Source organism: Pinus tabuliformis, chromosome 5_2 (genome assembly GCF_031772625.1).
Source record: "Pinus tabuliformis cultivar Carrire ecotype Pingquan chromosome 5_2, CPIR1, whole genome shotgun sequence".
Lineage (NCBI taxonomy): Eukaryota > Viridiplantae > Streptophyta > Pinopsida > Pinales > Pinaceae > Pinus > Pinus tabuliformis.
The window spans coordinates 939,967,738-939,983,841 of record NC_142306.1 but is presented as its reverse complement, the minus strand read 5'-3'; positions in this window follow the sequence as shown (position 1 = coordinate 939,983,841).

Genomic DNA, 16,104 nt, shown 5'->3' with positions numbered 1-16,104 from the left:
GAACATGGAGAAAATCTAATGTCCAATGTTATTAGTGTGAGAAATTTGGGAATTATGAACATGAATGTAGAAAGAAACAATTAGAAAAATAAAGAGGTAGTGTCCATATCTCCAACAATGAAGGAGAATCCTCTGAAACAATGTTTCATTCCTGCCATCTTTCTAAAGACAATCACAATGGAGACCTTTGGTCGAGAGACAGTGGTTGTAACAATCATATGATAGGTAACAAAAATCTACTTTCTTGCATTGATGTTTCCATAACATCTGAAATTACTCTTAGAGATCGTTCCTGTATTAAAGTTGAAGGGAAAGGTATTGTCCATGTTCTTACCAAACAAAATTAGTAGAAATATACACTTGATGTTTATTACGTTCCACATATGAAGCATAATCTCATTAGTGTTGGTCAATAAATGGAACATGGTTATGATTTAATATTCCAAGGGAACACATGCTATATCTATCACCGACCTCCCAATAGAGGATTGATAACAAAGGTTGAAAAAAACAATAATGGGATGTTTCCTTTGGCTCTTGGAAGTCGACAATTTTCACAATCTTTTGCACATAATGTGTTAAGAGTATATGAGTCACAATTATGGAATTTTAGGTATGGACATACTTCCCTAAAGAGACTTAGTCTGATTCAGAAACATTCTATGATCATTGGTCTCCTTGTTCTAAATGAAAAAGATTATAATTGTGAAATTTGTATTCTAGTAAAGCATACAAGAGATAACTTTTTGACATCTTCCACTAGAGAAAAAATACTTTAGAGCTAGTCCATATATATATATATGGTCCAATGCAAACACAGTCCATTGGTGGTAGTCTTTATTTCTTGCCCTCCATTGATGATTATAGAAGGAAGATATGGGTTTATTTTCTCAAAAATAAATCTGATACTTTCTCAATATTAAAAGAGTTCAAAGCAAAACCAGAAAAACATAGTGGAAAGCCTTTAAAAGTTATTAGGTCAGACAGAGGAGGAGAATACAATTCCAATGACTTCAAATATTTCTGTCAACAACAAGGAATCATCATGCAAAACACAACAAGATTTACTCCACAACATAATGGAGTAGCAGGAAGGAAAAATCAGTCAATCATGAATATGGCCAAATGTATACTTCATGAGAAGAAGTTGTCCAATGACTATTGGAATGAACTAGTTTCTACTATGATCTATGTTCTCAATAGATCTCCAGTAACTAGTGTCCAAGATACAGTACCTCAACAAGCACGGGATGGTAAGAAGGTGAATTTATCTCACTTTAGAATTTTTGGATCTATAACATTTGCATGTTCCTAAGTAGCTAAGAAAGAAGCTTGATGATTGGAGTGAAAGATGTATTTTTTTAAGCTATAGTGAACATTCTAAATCGTATAGACTCTATAATCCAGTTACCAAGAAGTTTGCTTTAAACAAAGATTTTAATTTTTTTGAAAACAAATATTGGTTTGATCAAACTGATGAAACTTTAAATTAGCTTGTTCAACCACCACAACTACCAATATTGTATGTTTAGGAAGAGCCATACTACTCTAAGAATGGTATGTATTCTAGCAGTGAATCCAACAGTGGTTCATCATCTTCAAAAGAAAATTAGAAAATTAGAATCATGAGAGAAACATGTGAGTAGGAGCATGAGTTCAATCAACATAATATGTTTTCCTTTCTTTCATCTCAACCAACCCATTTTGAAGATGCAATAAAAGAGAAACGCTAGGTTGATGCAATGAATCAAGAAATATCTGCCATAAAGAAGAATGAGAATTGGGAATTAGTTGATTTCTTAAGAGACAAAACCATAATTGGTGTAAAGTGGGTATACAAGAACAAACTGAATGAAAAAGAAGAAATCAACAAACATAAGGCAATGCTAGTTGCCAAAGGGTTCTCACAATAGTTTGTTGTCGACTATGGTTAAACAATTTCTCTAGTAGCAAGGTTAGGCATTGTTAGAGTTATTCTAGCCACAACAACTTAGCACAAAAGTAAACTTTTTCAACTTGATATTAAATATACTTTCTTAAATTGTATATTTTAGTAAGAAGTTTATGTGGAGAAACCTCCTGATTTTGAAGTTCCAGGATAGGAGCATAAGGTGTATAGCTTGAAGAAAGCCTTGTATGGATTGAAACAAGCTCCCTGAGCTTGGTACAGTCTGTTAATTTTTGCAACCATGGTGAAATTCCACCTTAGACAGCTCAGATGATCGAGATGATTCTTGCATTAAATTCCACTTTTCGAGAGGACCAAAATTGACCTAAAGATCACCATCTTTGGTCAAGCGGAAGTTGATTTTTGAATTATTTTATTCATACATGTATTATGGAATGGGTTGGACCTAAGCACATGTGAAATTGCTTAGGTCGGCCTCAACCCCAAGTGGACCCTCATGAAATCCTATAAATAGAAGCGACCCTAAGCTCATTTCATCAGATTGATCAAGCCATCTTCTATTCTTCTCTTTTTTCATGGTTTGCACAGGTGTGATGGAAGGAGTTCGCTGAAGGGCCTGAAATCATAGGGGTGGAGCACACACTCATCTAGGTCTTTCTTATTCCTCGATGCTACCACAGAACTAGAAATTTTATTCCTTAGATGTTGGCATACAATGTTCGAGACAATGTCTAGAAACCCATAGACACTGGCAGAGAATCTTAAGAGAGAATCCAAGATTTCAAAAGAAGGTTTGAATGTGTCTGTCCCCAAATGCTTGAACAGAGTGGTCTTGAGAGCATCCAGGACGACCTGGATGCACATAAAGTAACTAGAAGAGAGCATCCAAGGGTTTCGAGAAGATATGGGTGAGTGTGAACCCAGATGCATGAACATAGTCTTCCTGAGAGCTTCCAGGAAGTCATAGACGTCCTTACACAATGTCTAAGAGAGTGTCCTGAGAGTTTCGGAAGCATGTAGTAAGTTTTGTTGAGAGTGTCCAGGGTTTTGACTTTGGGTTTGATAGTTGACTTCAATTGGCTTTAGTGATCTGGTAGATATGGGTATTTATCTACCGGTAAATAGATCTGTAGATTTGTATATCTATTTTGTAAATCTCCACTCCAAATATATGTATTGGGCTCATTGTACTCTATATTGAAATTTTTTTATGATGATATATTAGATAGGAATATTTGAAAGGGTTTCCCCTCTGTGGGGCTTTTCCCTGGTCTTGGACCAATATTTTGTCTCTTATGGTTGTGTTGTTTTCTTCTTTGTCATTGCATATATTGTTCTATCCCCAGTTACAATTTATGATTGGTTACATTGTTACTAATTGGATGCATTGTTGATGGAGAAGTAAATTGGGCTAAAGTAATTGATACAACATAGAATAAACAGAAAAGGTAATATGGTATCAGAGTTGAGGTGAAGAACAAGCCCAAAAGAAGGAAACAATTGAAGCCCTCCTTATCAGAAATAATATTTCCTATTCAAGGTCAAGATGTCTCCCTCTACCTTCAAGGAGCATGAAAAGTTCGGTGATGCATCAAACTTTGCTGCATGGAAAGTCATATTGGATATCATAGATGACAACAATGATGTGTTGGAATACATCTAGGGAAGGATGCCTGAGTCTCCAGAAAATGCCTCCACTTCTCTCAAGAATAGGTACAAGAAAGGTGAGTCCAAAGAAAAATAAATTATAGCCGATGGTTTACAAGATCATTTACTTGCACAAGTTGGGAATTTAAGAAAGTCTAAAGATATGTATGAAAATATAGCCAACATGTATGAAATCAAAAATTTGAATGAGATCATCACCTTGAAATATCAATCCAGGGAAACAAATATAAACAAAGGAGAAGTTTTCCAATCCTACATTATGAGTATCTCTCACCTTAGAGATCGATTACAGAGAGTTGGAGAAAATGTTGCTGACAAGGAACTAGTAGTCGTGACTCTTATAGGTCTCCCTCCTATTTGGGAAACATTCATTACTACAATTAGCAACAACAATTTCCTTTTTTCATTTGATGAAATTGTTGGTAATCTTACTCAAGAAGAATTGGCGATGATATAAAGACGAAGGATTCAAAACCATGAAGAGGGAGAGCCCATTACATATATCACTCATGACAAAAGGAACAAGGAAAAAGGAGGTCCATCAAGGAAGCCTCCTTCTCAAAATACAAAAGGAAGGAATGAAAGTTTGTTATCTCATATTGAATTCTACAATTGCCAAAAGAAATGTCATTATTCTTGAGATTGTCCCAAGAAGAGAAAGAGTTTGCATTACAACACTAGAAGCAACAACAATAACAAAAGAAGAAAAGGCAATCAAAGGAATTGTCAGGCTAGGGTAACTCCAGAATGAGCGGAAGAAAAACTGATATGTTATTCCATTAGAGAACTATTGTTTATATACAAGAAGATGAACTGTTCCGTCTCCTTTTTGTATATAAACAATAGTTCTCTAATGGAATAACATATCAATTTTTCTTCCCCCCCTTAATCTGAAGGGATGTTGGTGAGTCCAAGCATCATTCTGAATCTTTCAATCTTTTCTCTTCCAAGCGCTTTGGTGAAGATGTCTGCAATTTGCTCGTTTGTGGAACAATGACAGAGATGGATTGTTTTGGCCTCAACATGATGTTGGATCAGATGATATTTAGTATTGATGTGCTTAGTACGATCATGGAACTTTGGGTTCTTGGCCAACTTTATTGCAGAGGTGTTATCAATCATGAGTGGAGTTGATTGTATTTGTTTTACCTGCAAATCTTCAAGAATTTTCCTGAGCCACACAATTTCTTTCATTGCTTCAGCTGCTGCCACGTATTCTGCTTCTGTTGTGGAATCTGCTGGTACTGATTGTTTGCGTGATCTCCAGGAGATAGCTCCTGATCCAAGACTCATAGCATATCCTGAAGTAGATACCCCAGTTTCTTTGTCTCCATTGAAGTTTGAATCAGAGTATCCAATCAAGTTGAAGTCGTCCACCTGTGTATACCTGATTCCAAGGTCTTGAGTTCCCTTCAAGTACCTTAGAACTCTTTTTGCAGCAGACCAATGTCCCTCACAAGGCTTTTGCATAAACTTGGAGAGGATTCCAACAGCAAATGAAATGTCTGGTCTGGTAGTAGTGAGGTAAATGAGACTTCCTACAAGCTGTCTATACTTTGTTGCATCCTCAAATTCCTTTCCTTCAATAGATGTGAGCTTCAAGTTTTGTTCCATACGAGTAGAAAGAGGATTGCACTCTGTCATGCCAAATCTGTGTAACAAATCTCCAATGTATTTCTTTTGAGAAAGAAATATGGATTTTGGATGTTGGGTTACTTCAATGCCAAGATAGTAATGAACATAGCCCAAATTAGTCATTTCAAAACTTTTTCCTAATTCTTTCTTTATGGATGCAATATAGCTTTCATTGTTCCCTGTCATTAAAATATCATCTACATATACCACAAGATATACAACTGTTTTGCCAACTTTCTTGACAAATAAAGTTGCATCATCAAGAACAAAATGTTTGAAGTTGAGTTTCAGAAGATGCTCAGTTAGTTTTTCATACCAGGCTCGTGGTGCTTGTTTGAGGCCATACAAGGACTTCACAAGTTTGCATACTTTTTGTTCATGTCCTTTCACAACAAATCCTTCAGGCTGGGACATAAAAACATTCTCTTTTAGATCTCCATTCAAGAATGCAGTTTTTACATCCATTTGATGGACTTTCCAACCGTTCTGGGCAGCTAGTGCAAAGAGTGTCCGGATGGTGGCCCATTTTGCTGTGGGGGAAAAAGTTTCCTCATAATCGACCCCTTCCTTCTGTGCAAAACCTTTTTCCACAAGCCTAGATTTGTGCTTGTCAAGTGAGCCATCAGCTTTGTACTTGTTCTTGTAGACCCACTTGCAGCCAATTGGTTTGGTTCCAAATGGAGGATCAACCAGCTTCGAAGTGCCATTCTTTATGAGGGCATCATACTCCTTCTGCATCGCTTCTTTCCATTCATCATGAGAAGCAGCTTCTTTGAAGGAAGTTGGTTCAAAATCTGTAGACAAGTTCAATTCACAATCATAAGTAACATCCATATCAACAGGTGAATTAGAGTCATCTACATCACCTCCATCTTGTCGGTTTGTATTTCTGGTTCCTGTTTTTCCAATTTCACCAGGATGAACACTTTCAAGTGTCTTTGTCAGCCACTTTGGGGGACCTTTCTGAGATGGTCCAGGCTGCTCTGTTGATTGAGTTGGGACTGAATCAAGATTGAGTCTCCCAATTCTATCAATTACATCACTTAAAGCATCATCCGTTGTTGGAGTTTCATGCAGGGGAGATTGTTCTTCAGAAGAATATTCCACATGTTGTTCTAGTATAGGAATCCCCCCTTCAAGATGTGGAATCTGATTATCAAATTTTTGAAATGATTTTGTTTTTGCGAATCTATCCAAGCGATCAAGTTGCCGCTCAACAACATTGTCAGATTTGGATGATTCGAGAAAAATGACATCTCTAGATAAAACTAACTTTTTATTTACTTCATCATAGAGGCGGTATGATTTAGATGTGTTTGAATACCCCAAGAAGATACACTTACGACTTCTAGCACCAAGTTTGTTTCTATGTACCTTTGGTATTAAAGCATAACAGGTGGAACCAAAGATCCTGAGATGTTTTACCGAAGGAACATGTCCATACCACAATTCATAAGGAGTCTTGTTTCTTATAGCACTAGATGGACATCTATTCTTTATATATGCAGCACATAGAACAACATCAGCCCAAAACATTATCTTTACATTTTTGAAGAAAAGCATGGATCGTACCATATTCAAGATTGTTCTGTTCATTCTTTCAGCTACACCATTCTGTTGAGGATTATAAGGCACAGTTGTTTGATGTTTAATCCCATGTTAGTGAAGATAGTGTACAAGTTCATTTGATGTATATTCTTTTCCATTATCAGTGCGAATAGACCCAATATGAGATTGTGCATCATTTTCAATCCATTTATGAAAATTCTTGAATGTTTGAAAAGCATCAGATTTTTTCTTCAATAAATAAACCCAACACATTCTGGCATAATCATCAATAAATGTCATGATATATTTATTTCCATTTGCAGAAGGAACAGGCATTGGACCACATAAATCTAAATGAATGAGTTCAAGCTTCCTATGTGCTCTTGAATGTGAATCATGAAAAGACTGTTTGCTATGCTTTCCTAGAATGCAAGCATCACATTGCTTATGTTTTCTAGGAATTGTAGGCAAACCAGCAACACCATTTTTCTTTAATAAGCGGAGACTGTCATAGTTTAAATGTCCAAATCTAGCATGCCATAATAAACTTGATGGAAGTGTACCTTCTTCATGATGAGAAATATATGAGAAATGTTGTGCATGAGCAGAAGTTCCTTGCAGTTTAAGAAGTCTTTCTTCTTCTATACCCCTCATGACAAGTGAGTGGTCAGATGCCTTTCTTACCTCAAGCTTGCCATCAAACATATGAATGGAGTGACCATGCTGGCGGATGTGGACCAGGGACAACAAGTTTCTCTTGAGCTGTGGGAGATATAGAACATGGTCCAGAAGAAAGTCTGGAAGACCAGGCAGTTTAAGCCTGATTGTGCCAAGCCCTGATGGCTTGATTTTTGACTGATCTGCAAAGTATGCTGCTCCATCAACATTGTCAGTGAAATCTTCAAAAAAATATTTCCTATGAGTCATATGACAGGTTGCTCCTTAATCAAGCAACCAGTCATTTTTCGAAGAAGCAAGTGAAGCATTAAATAAATCTTCATTTACTCCAATGTTACATTGTGCCTCAATATAGTGAGCGGATTCAGGTGCTTTACCTTTGTCTGTGTCATCAGTTTTACCTTTCTGCTGATTTCTTCTCTGCTCAATTTTGTCCCATGGTAGCTTGCATGTAGAAGCATCATGTGATCCATTTCGTTTGCAACGAATGCAATGCAGATCTGCCTTTTCTGCTTGAGAATGTCTACCCCCCTGCCTCTGAAGTATCTTCCTCTTCCTCTTCGTCCACCTCTTCCTCTTGTAGAATCTTGAGCAGGATGCTTTTCTTTATGAGCAAGGCAAACAGTCTCTTCAGAAGATTCAGGGACTGTCTTCTTTCCAAAGGCTTTCTCTCTTTCAGCAAACTTTTTCACAAGAGAGTCAAAGGTTATATCTTTAAGATTTCCATTTGCTTGTAATGACTCAAGATAATTGGAGTATGTAGGATAGAGTGCTTTGAGAAAGGCAATAAGAGAGATATCCAGCTCAACCTTAGTGGATTTAATATCATGCATTATAGACTTTATTTCAGATGCAAGAGCAAGAGGATCATTATTTTTCAGTTCAAGAGTGAAGAGTTTAATCATGAGCTGAACAACTTCAAGTGCAGAATGTGTATCATAGAGTTCTTTCAGCTTTTGTAGAGCTTCAAAGGCAGTGGAATAGGATGAAATATGACAACTTAGTTCTTCATTTACAGATGCTACGATCAATGCATAGGCTTTGCTGTTCTTGTTTTCCCAAATGACAAGTTCTTTATCTGATGTAGGCTGCACAGGGTCTTTGTCTTCTTCTCCGACACACACTCCTTTCCACAACTCATTGTAGATGAGGGTGTGTTTTACCATCCGAGACCATTCAGAATAGTTCTCCTTGCCAGTGAGAACTATTCCGACCATAGAGATGATTGAATGCATTCTGTAAAAAAAATATCTCTGCTGATAAAAAAAACTTTCCTTACGTTACAGCCTTCAAATCCCTCTAATGTTTGCTAGAAGCATCAGCATTGAAATGATAACTTTTCAATGCAGCATTATCATTCAAAAGAAAATTGTGTAATAAATTGCGTAATATCAAACACTTTGATTGATATATATAAATACTTTGAAGAACAACGCAATACTCAGAATGATAAATAAACCCTTTGAAAACTGCTTACATAAGCCCTTTGAAAACTGCTTACAACGCAATACTCAGAATGATAAATAAACCCTTTTGAAAACTGCTTACATAAGCCCTTTGAAAACTGCTTACAACGCAATACTCAAAACTGCCATCATAAATATATATTGAAATATCAACAGCACAACATTATACCAGAACCGCCATTAAAATAATCTCTCTTGTCATATATCGGCATTCTCAAACTTAACGGACTCACAGATTACAGAGCGACATCAATCCATCAAGAGGACCATGCCTTGAGAAAGAATACATCTCCCTATTGAAATGAATCTCCCTGGTTTGAATGAATTCTAATTGGAAACTGACGTGAAGATATGAATCGATCTTCCTTTCACTAACCAGTGAAATACAAGTTTTGAAAAAGAATACCTCTCCACGTTGAGAAGAATCAAGGTGCTAAATCCATCTCAGGCTGTGCTCAATCGAATGACTTTTAATTGGAAACGGCATAGAAGTACAATCGCCCTCAAAAGGCACAAGTGTGCCCAATGCCTTGTGCTAGCACAATAGCCTCTAATAATGGAGCTCTACCCACATTTAAGATGAGTGAGTCCACCTTCATTGCCCTGCGGCTGCTGCTACTGCAGCATCCTCCCGTGCACAGCCCTTATACTCGACACACACATCGAGTAATTAGACCCTCGGCTCCCGTTTTAGGCATATACACGGAGTTTTTGTGGAGGGGAAACGCTACTATTCGATGTGGCGCAACACATTCGAGTTAGACACCAAGTATATTCCCATCAAACCTATTGGGAAGGGTGCCTATGGAATTGTTTACACAGTGGGACACCAGATCCATGGGCAGAGGTCTATAGGAATTGTTTGCTCGGCCAGAAACGCAAAGACCAACGAGAAAATTGCCATTGAGAAGATCATCAATGCATTCGAGAACCAGACCGATGCGAGGAGAATGCTCAGGGAAATCAAGCTTCTCAGGCTGTCGAGAATTGAATGGTAATCGAGAGGCGGTAAAACGGATGCGCAGAGAATCAATGAGGTGCAGAAAATCAATGATGCGCAGAGAATTCAATGAGGTGCAGAGAATCACGCAGAGGAATGCTGGAACGATTTTGGATAGCAGGTGTGGCAGATTGACATAGCCGTTTGAGGACAGAGCGCTGGCAGAGGGAGAGGCGTTAACCAACAAATGCAATTACACTAGAGGAGAGAGCGCTGGCAGAGGCAGAGGAGTTACAAGGCACGCCAGAAAAAGGGACCTGGGACCTGTGCTCTGATACCATGTCAGGCCAGGGTAACTCCAGAATGAGCGGAAGAAAAACTGATATGTTATTCCATTAGAGAACTATTGTTTATATACAAAAAGGAGACGGAACAGTTCATCTTCTTGATGACTGTTCACGTTCCAGTTCACCCATCCGTTGAGGATTAGGTGTCAACAGGAATAGCCATGATAGAAGATATGAAATGAGAAGAAGAGAATCCTCAAGAAACCATTAAGAAGATCATCCTCGTTAAAAGAAGTCAAGGGCTCTCAGGTAGGAAAGTGATGCTGTAAACAAATTTGAATACATTGTTATTTATGCCCTTACTAGTTGTTTTCCACACGATTTGTGGGATAGTTGGTTAGTTGATAGTGGGCCCACTCATCATTTCTATGGATACAAGGAAGTCATCTCTAATCTGGTAGAGAGGGAGACTAAGCTAAAGATAATTCTTGGAGATAACTCCACTCATCCCATGAAAGGCTTTGTGTCCATCACATTTCAACTGAATCCAGGGGAATCAGTTCTGTTGTATGATTTTATGTATGTACTAGCGAATCCTTGATGAGGTCTCATATTTATTTGTTAATTATTTTTTACTTTGTTGCCTCTCTTTAATTTACAGGGTGACTAGTATATCCATCTACTATATATTGATATCATTGGATCAATAATTATTGGGATGAATTAAAAGCCCTTTTCACCAAGTTTCATGTCATGTCTCATTGCATATGTCATTATGTTATTTTTCTTAACATTTTATCAAATCACCTTTAGTTTGAGAAATTTGTTAACCTTTTAGTAGTGATCAATTAGAAAAGATGTTATTGTGTAGATCTATGGTTAATGCTTTAAAAAAATCCATGTGAATGTTGTTTTTTCTATCACTTGATTTTTTGTCCAAAAAGAACCCAATGTTATTCAACAGGAAAGATACTACAACAAAGCTTCATTGATCCACAAATTTATCCTTTAATATTTGTTTTACAAATATAGTCAATCAAGACCCTAAATATGTAGACTTGGTGTACTCCAAGCATCTAACTAATTTTTTGTAGATCCATGGTAAGATAGTGCATGTTCATAATCAAATTAGGCATTCCTACATACACATATGTTTTCTTATCACATACCATATATTGGTTGGAAGTTGTAATTTTTATAGCCTTATTATATCACTAGATGTAAATGTTTCACTATAGATCAACATTTTGTTTAGAACACTCGAACTAATTTTTGTTTTTAATTGTGGATCTACATGTAATTTCTTGTTAAAATCAAGATTTATTTTTGTTTCTTATGTGGGTGATCTAATTGAGTGTCCCTTGATGTAGGTCACCTACACTATGAGATATTTTGGACATTATCATTTTTTGGAGATAAAAAAATGCTTTGATATCTATTTAATTGTAGAGTTCAAGGACAATTCTAGGGGTCTAGGAAATAAACATTTTAAGTAGTGTTGATATGAGTTGTAGCTTAGTGTTAAAGGAAAACAAAATTATTATAGTCATTAATAAATAATGTAGATATAAATATCATGTCCTCCTCTCTAAAAATAACTTTGGCCTCAAGAGATATATGTAAAACAATCATCGATTTGAAAAAATCTTGTTGTGTATTATATATGGAGGAATCTTACGGTTTTCCTTTATAGTTATATGTCAATACCCTTACCCTTAATATTTTCCCTGGTGGGAAAGTCCTTGCACTTCCCAAACACTTCTACCTCTAATTGCATCATTCCATTCAAGTAATATCATGCCCCTGTGAAGAGGGATCCCCATGTGCATGTCCAAAAAAATCATCCAGGAAGATGGATCCCCATGTCCATGCCCAAAAAGCTACTCATCACTGGAAAGAAGAGTATGTAGTGATTTGACCCAGGTCCGAGTGTGATGAATGACCCTTCCAAGACATTTTACTTTCATGATGTGTTAAATTGAATTTTAAAAGAACATGAATGAATACATCTACATGTTGTAAATAAGAGGAACATGTCAATCATCAGCACTTGAAAACATAAGATGTTGATAACAGAGTTCGTCCAAGAGGGACTATGTCTCCGGGTCCCGGTGTCAAGATGGTGTAGGCCACTGCATTAAGTGTTGTCAATAATGATGATGTACACAAGAGATGATGTCGCGATCATACAAGGAAAAATTCCCTCATGCAGAAGTGGCTCTAAGAGATGTTCCACGACTGGAACTCTCAATCAAACTTCGATCAGTATGACACAAAACTCATGCATGATGAGTATCCTACCAACATGGCACAAAAGGGATCTCAATGCAAAACATGCATGATGACAACAAGAGTATCCCAACAACATACAAAAAGGGATCTCAAAACATAACATGGTGAGTGATGACAGCAAGTACATTACATAGAAGATTTTGCATCAAATCAAGCAAGGAATCATGACAAAATGTAATAAACAAGATCCTACATCAACATCAATCAAGGATCTATGTAGCATAATGCATGAAGAAGAAGTACATGAACACATCATATACCTCACAACCAAGGGCCATCTGAAGAAGTGGATGTCACGCTGCTGAAGATGCTCGGACCATCGATCTCAAGGCATTGATCGTATGACAAAATACTTCTCACACATGAATGTGGACATCTGCACTAGCACTTACAAAAGTGTCTAAAGAATAGAAAGAGAGAATGACAAATATGAATGTACCATTAGATTTGTGGCATTGAGTAGTGCTAAATCAACTATCCAAAATATGAATTCTGAGAAGTTGAGAATTTTGGGCTCAAGGAATCTTTTAGATTCCCTGGGATTCCTCAAAGACTCTATTCCATGGATGGACTGGAAATATGCAACTCATATGGTGAATCTGATCTTTCCATTGTGATCCTTGTAGAAAACCATGAAAAACAACTATAAACTTTATTCTGTCATGGAAAATTTTTACCTCCCTGGAAAAATTTCAAGGCTCATGGTTTCCCTTTGTGTTTTTGCTAAAATCATGGTTCCAAATGCATTCTTAAAATGGCAGAAAAATGCAGGACTCTGAAGGAGAAACAGACATCACCGTTGCGCTCATGGCAATGAGAGGTGTAGAATCCATATAAAATTTGTCAATTTCTGACAAAGCGAAATTTTTTCCCTCCTGCAAAATTCATGGTTCCTACATTAAAAAATTAATTAATTTGCCTCGAAATACATGCCCTGCAGTCTCTCCTCTTATGCATTGGTTAAAATGACTATTTAAATAAAACTATGGGTGGATTAACTAATGTGAGTAGTTGGCACATTGGCAAAAGAGGCATATGGTTGAGGAGGGGGTCGGGGGATCAAATCCTGCCCCTCTCATTTTAGTTACATGTGATATATTTTAAAAACCAATGCATATACTAATGGGGGTCATGTCCACATTGGGTGGACCACCCCTTAAACCCCGCACTAACACCTAATCAGCGCATATAATATCGGCAATCAGCGTTGTAATGGATATGGCAGCATTGCGGTCGGTGCCTATTAAATCAACAATCGATGCTTTGATATGGTCGGCATATATAACAATTCTTTATATGGTATCGGGGTGATGGGGTGTGGTCTTGGTCCACCGCCAGTGGCCCGCCAACCCCGATATAAGGTTTAAATATATGCGATGGTTGGAGGGTTCGGTGGGGGTTATGGCCGCCGACCCAATATATATGGAGGATTAGAGGGTTTGGTAGGGGTTATGACTACTAATCCCCTATAATATATATATATATATATATATATATATATATATTGTTGTGATTGTGATTGGGCCAATGGGAGGTTGTGGCCCGTCGACCTTATAATAATTAATTTTTTTTGGTATAATATATATTCAGCGGTGGCGGGTGTGGTGGCTTGCCACCTGATAATAATTATTTTTTTTATTTTTATAAAGAGGGAGGTTGTTTTGAAACTTCTAGAAAATAAGGGTCATTGGGAAAATTAACGAGGCAACAATTTTGATCGATTTCAGAAGCTAGGTTTATGCCTCGGGGTCGGTCAAATTGTAGGAAACTTAACCTGGCCCACAAACCAACTTTGACCAAAAATTTGACTTACTCGTTCTCCCTCACACGAGCTCGGTTTGACGAATCGTTCACACCTCCGTGATTAGGATGACGAGATCTACGCTCTAGTCCTAGATCGAAGTCATTCTGAGCACTTTGATTTTTGAGCATTCATAAGCCCTCTTTGTCCTGTGTGTCTCTCAGGAGCCATCTGGATCAATCCTCCACACTGAGGAGCTTTCGGTCCTCCAAAAGCGTGAAAAATAATCTGCAACTTTCTCTGTACCCTGTCTGCATCACAAGCATCCTAAAAAGGTCTTTCTTCTATCTCCTTCACCTTTGTTCTTCAGATCCTTAAGCGACGAGTCGACACTTGCTACCTCTGCAACCTGTAGTACATTATTTCACAAATTACATGCTTGAATGACATGACCAACTAATGACCCAAATGCCCCACACTTGCCACGAGTTTTTATCACATACTTGGTGGTGAACTTCACATCAAGATGGAAACAATACCCCAGCTATGACAACAAGGCCAACCTATCATGGTTGCTTCAACAAGTGATGGAAAACACATCATCACTTTTACGCTTTAAAATGCAACAAATGATTTACAAAAGAATGACCATAAAATGACAACATGTCTAGAAACCATTTTTCACTTATCAATGTGAATGGGTCACCTCCTTGTGGTGACTTTTCTTGTCGAACAACTACTCTTCCTGGTTCACGCACCGATGCTTTGTCTTTAAGGGGATGCTCTGGATGGTGCCTCCAACAAGTGGCTCTTTGATGGCCATTTTTGTCGCAATGATTGTAGTAGGCTTTCTTCCTCCATATCTGCTTAACCTATTTATTTCCATGCTGTTGAGAGGATATTTCACGCCTCACCCTTTTGAGTGTTGCCATTCTTTTCCAACACTTAGAAAATGTATGGTTATGGAATCCACAAAAGGTGCATGTTTTTTGATGCCATGTTTTACATTCATCATTATGAACATGATCATAATCAAAATGAACATTTGAAGATCAAAAGTGGTTATACCTTCCCTTGTTGTCTTTGATGTTAGTATGGCGATGAGAGCTTGCCTCAGCTCTCTCCCTACAATGGGCATTGGCATGGGATGATGGGGATGTGTTCCCATCATTCTCTTTCCTTGACGATTTCATCGATGTCTCAGATGAGTCTCACACCTTCGAGCATTCTCCTTTAGTGTATCTTGATCCTGCAAATCGACATTCGTGCACAACCTCCAAAGGTTGAGTTATGCCTTGGTTATTAATAACAAGTTCCTCTTTCTCCTCGTGCCTCATCCTTGTAAGGAGCCTCATGTTTGTCCCTATAATTGGGATCTCCAAATCTCCATTAGACATCATACTATGTGAAGACAAAACCGAAAGGAAATCAACATCTTTTACCTCCTCTTTCGATTTGGAAAGAAATGATGAGGGATGCTCATCATCTGTTGTTGGTGGTTTTCTAACTGTCTCGGCGAATTCCCCAACTTCTTTCCCAACATACCCAAGTCCCGCCTGATGGGGTAATTCCTCTACTTTCATGGGATTAACAATTGCTTGGCCATTAACTCCCAAGAATTTTCCTTCATACATCATTCTCTTCAACAGTTTGGAACCAATTCCTATGGTATGATTTTCAAAAACAACAAAATCATCATCAGGTAACATACATGAAGATGGAGAACTACTTTTTACCTCACACGGGTCTCGTTAGAGCTCTTCCAAGGCCTCGTCCTTTGCTTGCAGTTGTCGTAGCAAACTTTGTTTCTCCTCTTTGTCTTCATGTAGGTGCATATTCAATTGAGTGTTCTCCGTTTCAAGATTATGTTTGTTTTGGTACAGTTCTTCTAAGGCCTCTTCCATGGATTGCAACTGAAGTTGCAATCGCTCCTTTCCTCT